Genomic DNA, 12862 nt, shown 5'->3' with positions numbered 1-12862 from the left:
AACAGAAGTTCCCAGACACAGGGAGGTGATTACATAGGAGCTGGGCTGCCATGATGCTTTCTGGGTAATGCAAAAGTCCCAGAGAGGCCAGGAGGTACTCCCAAATAGATTCCTGAAAGGATAAATGGCTTGATACACCACTTCACCCCATTTGAGTAACCTTTAGCCCCAACACAGCTGGGTGTGCTGCCAGCCTCTCTGACTGGAAATCCAGCCAGCACAGAGCTCTGGATAACATATGAACAGCAGTTGTCCTTTCCCTAAATCTGGTTGCTGTCACCCGGCAAGGCCATCTTTTGATGTTCCAAGGCTTGATGTATTTTTATCTAAGCCTAAGAAGATGCCAAAGCCAACAATAATGCCACTGCCATTATTATCGAAGGAACCACATCTGTCAGGGAGCCAGTGGGATGTATGCACACCGAGGCTCTGAGAGAGCTTCTCTGACATCTGACGCATGTCCACAACCTCACTATTCTGGATCCATATGCAGAAAACCCACCATGAAGACAGAGCCACAAAAGGATCGACTATGAGATTGGAGAAACAGATGAGGGGAGGAGACCTAGCCTGGATACGGGCAGCACCATTCCCTAGCTGGGATCCTAGGCTGAATGAAAAGGAGACAGTGAGCTGAGCACCAGCATCCATCTCTCTCTGCTTCTGGAGGACTATGGATACAGTGTGACCAGCTCGCTCAAGCTCTAGCTGCCATGCCTTCCCCTGCCGTGATTGACTGTATCCTCTCTGAACTGTGAGCCTCAGTAAACCCTCCTCCCTTAAGCAGCTTCTGTCAGGTACCTGGCCACTGCAGTGAGAAAAATAACTAATAGGCCCCTGTGTGTTATAAGGTGTACCAGCCCAACTATTTGTTTACTCAAGGGTTGACCTTGATTTCTATTGTCACTGGCCATAAGCCATGTCCATGTATATACGACTATACATACAAGTCATAGAAAATTAAAAAGCACAGAGAGGCAACCCCAGAACTGTAATAGCCCAAGATTCACCAATGTTTTAAATTTTCATTTCTATTAATTAATAGTAAGAAAGGACTGCAGAGATGGTTCAGCAGCTAAGGGTGCCTGTTGAGCAAGCCTGAGGTCTACAGTTCAAATCCCAGTACCCACATAACAAGCTAGACTACAAACATTCCTCACTCTGAGTGGGATAAAGATAGGAGGATCACTGGGGCTTATGGTTACCCAGCCTAGGAGAAAAACACCTGCCCCACATTCAGAGAGACATTTCCCCAAAGGAATAAGTGGACAGTAACAGAAGTAGACACCTGCCACTCTTTCCTGATCTACACACACACACACACACACACACACACACACACTCACTTTTTTAGTTGCCAACAAGAAAATATCCACTCAATATTGCCTATTTTTCTCTGCTACTATGACGACCATAACCATAGTTCTGGTGACTGTGACCCACTGAGACACTGCTAAAAGACCCAGCCTAGAGATCCAAAGGAGACAGAAGCCATGTCGTATTGTGCTGAAGACCTACACAGGTTGTCTTGGAGGCTGAGACTAGAGCCTTATTTGCCTTCTCAGGTGTTACACTATCTTTCCTGGGAAGCCATGGACAAATAACTAATCACTCCCAGGAAGGCACCAAAGCCCAACTCATCAAACGGTACTGGGTGAGCTGACTGAACTCACAGAGACCTGGAAGGGATTACTTACATGTAAGAAGCAATAGGTGCCCCAAAACAACTGTATCACTCACTGCAAATTCCCACCCCGGCAAGAATGGTGACCTCATGGATACTGCAACCTGGAGGCCTCTCTCAGTTAAATTTCTACTTCCTGTATAGTCTAGCATCTCCCAGGATCCTTTGCAGCTTCTGGTGGACAGGAAGAAGGAGTGACCAGAATCCCAGGTGAGGGTTCTATGACTCTCCTCCACCTACTAGGGATTACCAACAGCTCCATTTCCATTACCATAGACCTGGCTATCACTGTCTTGTTCTGCTCTAGTTGCCAGGGCTACTGAGCCAAATTAATCTCTACTCCAAGATGCCATCATGTTACACCTGGAGGAAAGAGACCATTCTATAACACCAGGCTTGGAAAATCAGCAGCTTCTCAGAAGGTAAGGACCACCCATGGAAATACTGGTTATTTTTATGATCTTAGTAACAAAATACTTATCAGAAACAACTTAAGGAAGGAAGGATATATTTGGCTCATCCTAGAGGGGAAGGCATGGTGTTACCGTTGGGTCCATGGCAATAGGAGCTCCTAGCTTGTTCACGTTCTGGTGAATTTTGAAGCAGAGCTGGGTTATGACTTTCAAAGTCCATTTCAAATAGCTTATATCTACCAGCTAGAACATATATCCCAAATATTCTACAAGCTCCGAAGACAGCACCATATAAAGACCAAGTGTTCAAAGGTTTATATTCAAATTGTAAATTAGACAAGTGTCATTTCTCCCAGGGACTCAAAGAACTCCAAGAATCTAACTCAGCAGAGAGTGAGGAATATCTGCATAATGTATAGGAGAGGGAACCAAACGGGAAAAAGAAAAGTCAGAAAGAATTAAAATTGCTGAATCTAAACTGGAAAGAACCAAGATAGGTCATATTAACCACCTTGCCCAGATGTAGCCACCCATACCCACTTAGCTTATGTAAAGGTAAATACTTAAGAGAATGGGAGTGGGACACTGGAAATGTAATGTTATAGGTTTTATATTCAATATGTCCTCCCAGAATTTATGTGCTGAAGGCTTGGTCCTTTCAGAGTTAGCTCTAGTTGCCAACTTGATACAGCCTACAGTCTCTAAGATGAAATGACTGAGGATCAGACCAGCCTGTAGGCATGTCTGTGGGGGGTTGTCTTGACTGTTAATAGATGTAGGAGGGCCCAGCCCACTGTAGGCAGCACCATCCTTAGGCAGGTAGCCCAGAACTGTATAAAAAAAAAGCTATCAAAGCATGAGCTTGTGAGGCTCCATAGTTCTTGCATTCAGATTCCTGCCTTGGCTTCCTTGACTGTGAGCTGGAGGTATAAGATGAAATATCCTAGATATAGCTGTCTCTTGTGAGACTATGCCGGGGCCTAGCAAACACAGAAGTGGATGATCACAGTCAGCTATTGGATGGATCACACGGCCCCCAATGGAGGAGCTAGAGAAATTACCCAAGGAGCTAAAGGGAACTGCAACCCTATAGGTGGAACAACAATATGAACTAACCAGTACCCTGGAGCTCTTGTCTCTAGCTGCATATGTATCAAAAGATGGCCTAGTCGGCCATCACTGCAAAGAGAGGCCCATTGGACTTGCAAACTTTATATGCCCCAGTACAGGGGAACCCCAGGGCCAAAAAGGGAGAGTGGGTGGGTAGGGGGTTGGGGGGGTGGGTATGGGGGACTTTTGGGATAGCATTGAAAATGTAATCGAGGAAAATAACTAATAAAAAAAATAAATTTAAAAAAAAGATGAAATATCCTCCCAAGTAGCTTTTTGTCATGGTGTGTGTCACAGCAACAAAATGAAATTACAACAGTCCCCGAAACAGAGGTGGGGCACCTGAAAGTGGTTAGACTATGAGGATTCTCACGTTTTTAGAGGAAGTGAGTCATTGGGGCACGTGGTTTTGAAATGTATACTTTTCTCACTCTCTCAAGTCCAGGACATCATGAAATGAGCAGCTTCATTCCCCTGAATGATCCCTACCCTGATGCTCTCTGCCTTACCACAGCCTAAGGGCAATGGAGCCAACCCATCATGAAATGAACCCTTCTATTCCATGAGCCGAAACCTTTCCTCCTTTACATTGTTTCTCATAGGGCACCAGCCAGCAAGATGACTCAGAGGGTAAAAATACCCAGAGCACAAGCCTGAAGACTTAAGTTCAGTCCCTAGAAATTACATTTAGAAAGCTGAGTGTGGTAATGTGCATTTGTATGCCTAGAGCCTGCAAGGCAGAGACAGGAGAATCTCTGAGGCTCCAAGTCTACTTGATGAGCTCCAGGCTGGTGAGAGATCCTGTCTCAAAGAAAAAAGTGGATTTTACCTTAGGAATGATCCAATGACCCAAGGTCTCTTGCTTACATACACACACACACACACACACACACACACACACACACACACCCTACGATGGACGTGGGTGAACATCTTCCTACTCACCTTCACCCCCTAATTGCTGCATCCAGGATAATGGAAATGTAGACATTAAGGACGGCGCGATAGGAGGGTTTTGTAATATGACAGCCAAAGTCAAGCAAGAGACAGACACTCGCCTAGCATAATAACGTCCAGAAATGATGCCAGCAGGAAACCATGAATCTTCTCTGTGGATCATTGCGATCTGTGGGCAGGAGATGAACACTTGCACAGTGAGGTGCCTGATTTGTTGTTTAATATAGTTGGAGATGAGCTTGGGAAACAGGAAGAAACAGAACCTGACACCCAATGAAGAGGACCCCTTACTTCTCTGACTTGTAGGCTCCAAGTGTCCCTGGTCCCAAGCAGCAGTAAAATGAGTAAAGACACTAACATCAACGAAGGTTGGAATGCTTCGGGTAAGAAAATAATCCCAACACAAGAAAGAAGACACACAGGTGGAGTGGGAGAGTAAGAAAACGGGAGCTGGAGAAACAGCTCACGTGATAAAGCACTAACCTTGTAAACACAAAGGTCCGAGTTCAATTCCCAGAACCTATGTAAAAAAGCCAGGCATTCTGGTTTGCGCTGGTAATCCCAGGATTGAGGATGAGGACACAGGAGAATTCCTGAAGCTCACGGACCAGCCCCTTAGCCTAGTTAGTGATTCCCTGCTCACTGAGAAACTACATCTCCAAGAAAAAAAACAAGGTTGGGGTGGGGGGCAGCTAGTGAGACATCTTAACTGGTAAAGGTACCAACTGATTACCTGTATCCCTTCCCTGAGACCCACACGGTGGAAGAAGACAACTGCTTCAAGCATTTGTCACATACATAGCACACACTAAATTAAAACATGAGGGGTGGCACATGCCTCCATGCATGCACACACATACACACAAACATACATATACATGTATATACAAAAAAAAAATTCCAATTGGGAGACCTGGCTGGGTGTTGTGTTTCCAACTTGAAATCAAAGCAACCGTGAGGATCTCAGTATGTGACCCTCACGAGATCAGGCCTGACAGGAACAAAGCTCTATTCACACCAGAGAGGGTGCTGCTGCTGCCAGACAAGAGGATTCCTTCCACCCACGTCTGTCTTGGAGAACTGGTGAATGTATTAGGGCTACCTACAGGAGGGCAAGAGGTGACCCACAAACAGCAGCATCATTAGCATGTATGATGGATTCTCCAGGCCGCACAGACTCCCCACTTCAGTTCATCTTCTACCACCTGTAGACCGAGGATGCCCCAAGGGCACGCAACTGGGACAGTTACCTGTAGCTGGTGTGGGGAGGCAGGAGAGAGAGTTGGCTGGAATCTCAGGGGAGAGTCTCATGACTCACTCCTACCACCTTTGCTGCCTTGGTTAGTTTTCATCATTTTTTTTTTAAAAAAGGTAACTTCAGCTGAAAAAATGGTCCCATCAGGTTGGCCTGTGGGCAAACCTTTGCTTGATTGATGCCTTTGCTTGATTGATGATTGGTTTGGAAAGGCCCAGCTCGCTGTGGGTGGTGCCATCCTGGGCAGGTGGTCCTGAGTTGTCTAAGACAGCAGGCTGAGCCAGCCATGGGGAGCAAACCAGTAAATAGCACACACACACACACACACACACACACACACACACACACACACAGCCTCTGTATCAGCTCCTACTTCCAGGTTCCTGCCCTGACTTCCTGCATTCACTTCCCGTCATGATCAACTACAGCTGTAAGCTGAAATAAACCCTTTTCTCTCTAAGTTTCTTTTGGTCGTGGCATTTATCACAGCAAGAGAAACAGCCTTCTATGAGGGAATGTCAACAGGCTCCATCTTGTGAGGGTCCTCTATGCATAACAACATATGCTCTGATTTCAAGATCAGCTCAAAGGACAGCATTCCATAACACTAGCCAAGAGACCATTCACAAGCATGCAACAACTACAGATTAGAGCATTACATTAGAGGCTTACAAGGTCCAGTTTTTAACCTATGACCCATATTGGTTCTATATTGTTTTACCATTGATGGACAGGTCTTTCAGAGAGAGAGAAAGACAGAGAGAGACAGGGAGAGACAGAGACAGAAACAGAGACAAAGACAAAGACAGAGAGAGGTAATAGACCCATGTGAATAGGCGTTTACCTTACCAAATAAAAGGGCTTAGCCTTTTGCCCCATGTCACTAACAGTTACCCCAAACACTACTGGGGTCAGTTATGTAAGGGTATCTCTCCCAGAGGGTGGTTTCCCAACAAGAGATTCTAAAACCTAGAGCTAAAGGTATATATAGACTTGGAATTTTTGCTACTGGTCCAAAGATTTACAATATAAGGAACAAAATAACACACAGGGAGTACAATGTGTTTTGAGAGCAGCATGAACAGGTAGATATCTTGTGAGTTGGGAAGGCTTCCCGGAGGAGGTCCTATTGGTTCTTGAGTCCTGAAGATCAAGAAGTTAATAAGAAGTACATCCCTGGACCATTTCCCACCTCCACTACCAGGGAACAACTGCGGGCTTCCCTGAAACTCTAGAAAAGGACACACAGTTTCTGTCTTTCGAAACAGTCCGTTATTCCCGAGTCCCCACAGCTCTTGGGCTCTCTCACCTGAGTTCTTGACTTGTTCCTTAAAGCTGCTTCCAGAAGGACTCCAGACTGACTACTGGAGCTGCGAAGGTGGATTAGCCACAACGCCACAGCCAGGAGATCTTCCACACCGAATTGGCTCAGTCCATGCAGCCCGCCAAAGAGTGTGGGACCCTGGCTACGGTGCCCCGGTCCAACTGTGAATCGGGGAAGCGTGTCGCCTGCTTTCTGGATCCAGGCCAAACCCAGCTGACCTACCGGGCAGATGGAGGTGGAGCTCAGGGATCCTGGCAGATCTCCAGTGTCACATTAACTCCCAAGAAGCCACAGAAGCAACTGGCTGAGGGCAGCAGCCATAAGCCCAAGTCCAGGTCCTCTTCCAGACTGCTGGGGCCTCATTGTGGCTCTGGCTCTTATAGGTTCTGGTCCTGGTTAAATTAGACATGTTTAACATCCATTGGAGCCTGAGACTCTTGGCAGTCCCTGACCAATGAACTGAGAACTTTAGGACTTCACTTAATTTTTCTCAAACTTTTCTTTTAATTTAATTAAAATGCGCACTGCAAAAAAATTACTTTCGTTTAGAATTCATTTTTATTTATTCATTTCCTTATTTCTCTTTTTCTTTCTTTCTTTCTTTCTTTCTTTCTTTCTTTCTTTCTTTCTTTCTTTCTTTCTTTCTTTCTTTCTCTGTGTAGTCCTGGCAATCCTGGAACTCACTCCATAGATTCAGGCTAGCCTCAAACTCCCAGTGATGCACCTACCTCTGTCCACTGAATGCTGGGATTAAAGGTGTGGGCGACCACGGCTCAGTTTGCTTTTTTTTTAATGGTACTGGAGGTCGAACCCATAATAAGAGTTCTACTTCTGAGCTACCCCTACCCAAGACCCTCACCATGGGATTCTAGGCAGGGCCTTGAGCTCACCACAGGTCCCATGCTTGCAAACGTCACCGGACCCACTGGTTGGATCCGAAAGGCAAAGCCACATAGGATGTGGGTCCCTGTACCCCAAACGTTCTAGCTTTCTGCTACAACCAAGCCTGCTCCCTGTATCCTTAATGTTGGCCAGCTTGTGGACAGCTCTTCCCCCAACAGATTTATACATAGAAATATCTAGTGAGGAGAGTTCACGCACCTGATCTGACTTTGATATTCCCTGCGGCAGAAAAGGCTCCCTGCCTGTTCCCATCTGCCAAGGCAGAGCTCACGCTGGCCTCAAGCAAATCCCATATGCCTATGCTAATGTGAGTCAGGGCCCTGTCCCTAAGGCAGTGTGACTATTTCTTAACATCCTCAGCCTGAGCCATCAAAGGTCCCAGAGAACTCATGTGACTTGTGAAATGTCCCCACAGGCTCACGTGTTTGAACCCTTAGCTCCCAGCAGGTAGTGCAGCTTGGGCAGTTGTGGAACCTTTAGGAGGTGAGGAAGTGGGCCCCTGGAGATGGGTCTAGAAGCTTTTAGACAGATGGGCTCCACTTCCTGAGAGTGGATGCAGCGTGACAAACTGCCTGGCGCTCCTACTCTGCCTTCTGTACCGTGATGGATTGCTCTTCCACAAGACTCGAGTTTGATTCCCAATGAGTACCCTTATGAAGCAATTCGAAACCTCCTGTAACTCCAGCTACAGGGGATCCAACAGCCTTCGCAAGCAACCGAACACATGTACGCGCTCACGCGCGTGCGCGCGCACACACACAACATTTTTTAAAAGTATTTGAGCTGGGCATGGTGGTGCGAACCCATGATCCCAGCACTGGGAGACTGAGACAGAAGGATGAAGGACAGCCTGAGCTAGATAGGCTACCCCAGTTTTAAAAAAAAAAAAAAAAAAAAAAAAAAAAAAAAACCCTTGGCCACAGAGATTGTTCGGATCAGTAAAGCATGTGTTGTACAAGCATGGGGACCTGAGTTTAATCCCCAGAACTTATATAAAAACAGGGCATGTGTAACCCCAGAACTGGAAAGGAAGTAAAAGCTTGAAGTCCGCTGGCCAGCCAGCCTGGCTGAGTCAATGAGCTCCAGTTTCGGTGAGAGCCCCTGTCTCAGACATGAAGCAGTCGAGGAAGACACCTAGGGCCAACTCCCAGCTCCACACACGAGCATGTACAGCACACTACGCACAAACCTGGAAAGCATTTGGAGAATGTAGCTTTAAGTTTTTGAAACCAGAATAAAGTTGTTAGGTCAGAGACAGAGCAACTTACCGACCTTCTAAGACATTTTACACCCATAGCAATTGGAGCTGTAGCTTCTACAAGCCAAAAGTCGATTCTGTCTCCACCAAGGGAAAAAAAAAATATCAAGTTAACATGGGAGCCCCACAATGTCTGAGCTGTTGAGTAATGATAAAGACACATCCCTTTATCTTTGGCAGGGGGCGGGGCTTGTTAGACAGCACCCATGTGATCTTGGAGGATGCTCCTCCTTTACCCCATCTTGTAGCTGAGATTTTTTTATTTCCTTTAACTCCTTCGACTGGTTGAGAAGCCAAGCTCTACATCAAATGCCTCCAAGATATGGCTCTGTGGTGTTTAACATCCTGAAGCCATAGCTCACCACTCCCTGTAGGGACAGTGCCCACTTATGGGGCAGAAGTGAAAAGGGCCTGGGGAATGTGTAGACCAACTGATAGGGTGCTTGTCTACCATGAATAACTCCCTGAGTTCAAGTCCCCTGTACTGCTAAACAGGCATGGTAGTATCCCAGCATCCCAGAGACTGGGGCAGAAAGATCAGAAGTTCAAAGTCATCATTGGCTACACAATGAGTTCAAGCCCAGTCTAGACTACATGAGACCTGTCTCAAAAGGAGGGGGGGAAATTGTATATTGGTTGTGGAGCACTTTTCCAGCCCACCTCTTGACACTTCTGCAAATGTGTGTGACATTCTGACCCAAAAAGTCCCTAGGACACACTGGTTTCTTCCACCCTTGACTTTAACCTTATTCCCTAATTCTGACATACTCATCCCTGAAATGGTCACCTTTATTAACCCTGGATTTACATCATGGCATCATACATGCTCTCTGGAATATTCCTTTAAGATGAGTTCTTTAGCACTTCCTGATCTGGGATATCAGAACAAGATCTGTGGATGGTTAATCTTGAATGCCAATTTTATTGGCGTGAGAAACACCTAGGAAATTTGTTGAGCACACCTCAGTGAGGGTGTTATTAGAGATGGTTAATCCTAAGAGCACTAATCAATGGATTATTGCCTTAATAGACTCATAATATGGCCACATTTGGGAGAGGTGGAAAAAGGAGGTGGGAAAGCTTAATTGGAGGAAACGGATTGCTGGGGGTGTGTCCCCAGGGTTATATTTTGCCCAGGTCCCTTCCTATCTCCCTCTTTGTACATCCAGGTGGAAATTACATGAACTGCTCTGCTCCAGGAAGTCCTCCTGACCAAGACAGACAGAATCTCCTGCAACACAAATGCAGAATTCCTGCCTTTGATCTGCCTGTGCTTGGTATTGTCACAGCCATGAGAAAAGCAACCAAATATCGATCGTAGCAACTACGCCATACCACCAATGACAGTTTCCGTGCATGGCATTCTAAATTATTTATTGGTCTCGTCCAACTTAATCCTTTCAACAAAGGTTAAATGCAGACAACTTCACCCTGCTGTTGTATTAAAGGAAAAGTAAGATTTGGGCAAATGGAGTGATTCTTCAAAGACCACATGACTCAAGAGAAGCCAAATCAGGATTCAAATGAAAATATCTATCAACCTCTGCCTTCCTCTCCTATCTCCTTTCCCCCAACACCCCTCTTCCACCTTCCGCCTTATCATCCCAGGTTACCTTGCCTTGAACTTGTCACATAGCCGAAGATGACCTTGAACCCCAGATCCTCCTGCCTCCACCTCAATTACAGGCATGTGCCACCACACCTGGTTTATTTGGTACTGGGGCTGGAAGCCAGGCTTCATGCCTGCCAGACAAGTATTCTTTCTACCAGCTGAGATAGATTCCCAACTCCTAAAACAGTTTCTCCTGATCTATAACTATATTATATATCAAAAACATCACATCAATGCTTCCAAATAATATAATCAAAATAATCAATAACAGGGAGCATATGGTATTTTTCATTCACATGCACCTAAGCACTAATGTGTCGAACAATTCTTCACCAGTTTTTGGTAAGCTTGAGAAGGTGTACGTGAGTCCTTAGTTAAGTCCTTATTATAAATATATAATATTTATATATTTTACCCAGTTTGATGAGGTATTTTCTTACTGAGTTTTAAAAGTTCTTTATAGAGGCTAGACAGATGGCCTAATGGATAAGAATACTTTTTGCAAAGGACCCAAGTTCAGTTTCCAGGATCCAGTGGTTTACAACCACCTGTAACTCCCGCTCCAAGGGATCCTACACCCTCTTCTGATCTTCATGGGTGCCCGCACTCACACGGGTACAAATTCACACATCCTTGGAATTTTTAAAAACTATTTAAAATGTCTTTATACTCTGAATTAAAAAAAAAAGGTTCTGTTGCTATTGTTTTGTTTTGTTTTGTTTTGTTTAGACAATCTTATATGTAGCCCAGGCTGGCTTTTAACCTTGCCAAGGATAACCTTGAATTACTGATTCTCCTGCCTGCACTTGCAGAGTGTTGAGCTGTCACGAGTATGCTGCTGTACCTGGCAGGATACAAGAGTTTTATAAAGTGTGCTTTGTAACTGTTTTCTCCTACAAATGACATTCCGACACTTTCCCTCTTCCTTCTCTCAACAGTATTGTGTGGACAGCTGAAATTTTCATCTGGGTGGACTCTGATTTATCTGTTTACGCTTGATTTTCTTCTACCCTAGAGAGCTTTTCTCTCCATGGTGCTCTGCGCCAGCTTCGATAGATTTCCTCGAGCAAATGCATTTCATGGCCTATGCCCTCCTGTACATAGTACCCAAGACCACCGAAACTTGGATGAACCTGGTTCCCATGAGAGACCTTTCAAGGAAGCTGTAATGGAGCAGTTGTGTGCAGATAATTGACTTTCTGGAAATCCTGGAGTAACTTCAAGTGACAAAGCCCAGTCCATTGGCCATGTAAAGTGGTGTGAGTCACTTCCTCACTGAGACCTCTTGGGGTCTTCGGAGACTGTGACTGCTCACATCACACTTAACCGGAGTGGTCCAGCATTCTGGGGACATGCTTGTCCAAACCTCCCAGCTTCCAGATGGTAAAAACTGCAGCATCCCTCCACAGCATCCCAGGCTGCTCTTACAGTTTCTGTTTGTTTTAGATACTTTGCTTATTACTGTGACAAAATAACTGTCCAGAGCAACTGGGAGGGTTTATGGAGGCTCATAGACCCAGGGCACAGTCCATCATGGGGGTGGGGGGAGGCTCGGCCGCAGGAGCATTAGCGGCTGGTTACATTGTATCCACAGTCAGGAAGCAGAGAGAGATGGACGCTGGTGCTCAGCTCACTGTCTCCTTTTTATTCAGTCTTGTGCTACCCACATTATGGTGGGTCTTGCCACCTGAATTACTATAATTTTTAAAACCCCTCAGAGACATACCCAGAGATTTGTCTACAGGGTGTATCTAAATTCTGTCAAATTGACAATCAACCGAAATCAAACCATTCATTCCACACAAGAGTACTAAACACGTATGGTGGGAGCTGTCTAAGGTGCTGGAGGCAGAGGAAGCTACCATGTCAGAGAGGGGCTTCTGGTGGGGGCAAGAGAACAAGCAATGTATGCATAAATGCGAGGTTACAGTTGAAGGCTGGTGGAAGAGCTCAGCGGGTAGAGGTGCTTGCACCACAAGCCTAAAGACCTGAGTTCAAGTCCTGGTTGTCACAGTGCAAGGAGAGAAATGACTTTACAAAGTTGTCTTCTGACCTTTGCAAGCACACCGTGGCATATGCCTGTATGCTCACACACCTCTTCACACACGTGCACACACAAATGCACATACACAGCTGGGCGTGGTGGTGCACGCCTTTAATCCCAGCACCCGGGAGACAGAGGCAGGCATATTTCTGAGTTCGAGGCCAGCCTGGTCTACAAAGTGAGTTCCAGGATAGCCAAAGCTACACAGAGAAACCCTGTCTCGAAAAACAAACAAAGAAACAAAAAAAAAAAAAAACCCACATACACAAACACGCAAGCATGGCATGCATGCAGACATCCAT

At 45.7% G+C, this 12862-nt stretch overlaps 1 protein-coding gene across 2 annotated transcripts in view; it reads right to left on the bottom strand.

Annotated features, from left to right (window-relative positions):
• The window catches only part of Caln1 (calneuron 1), a 477612-nt gene extending 470672 nt beyond the window's left edge, over positions 1-6940 (bottom strand). Inside the window, exon 1 of one of the 2 annotated variants that reach the window (XM_029477873.2) lies at positions 6729-6940. The gene's annotated coding sequence lies outside the window, so the exon portion shown is untranslated. The remainder of the gene's footprint in view (positions 1-6728) is intronic. The other variant, XM_021163075.3, reaches the window with a different exon arrangement.
• Between the last annotated feature and the right edge of the window lie 5922 nt (positions 6941-12862).

The sequence above is a fragment of the Mus caroli genome, unplaced genomic scaffold (genome assembly GCF_978045245.1).
Source record: "Mus caroli unplaced genomic scaffold, Mus_caroli_1 scaffold_4, whole genome shotgun sequence".
Lineage (NCBI taxonomy): Eukaryota > Metazoa > Chordata > Mammalia > Rodentia > Muridae > Mus > Mus caroli.
This window is presented reverse-complemented; position numbering and strand designations above follow the sequence as displayed.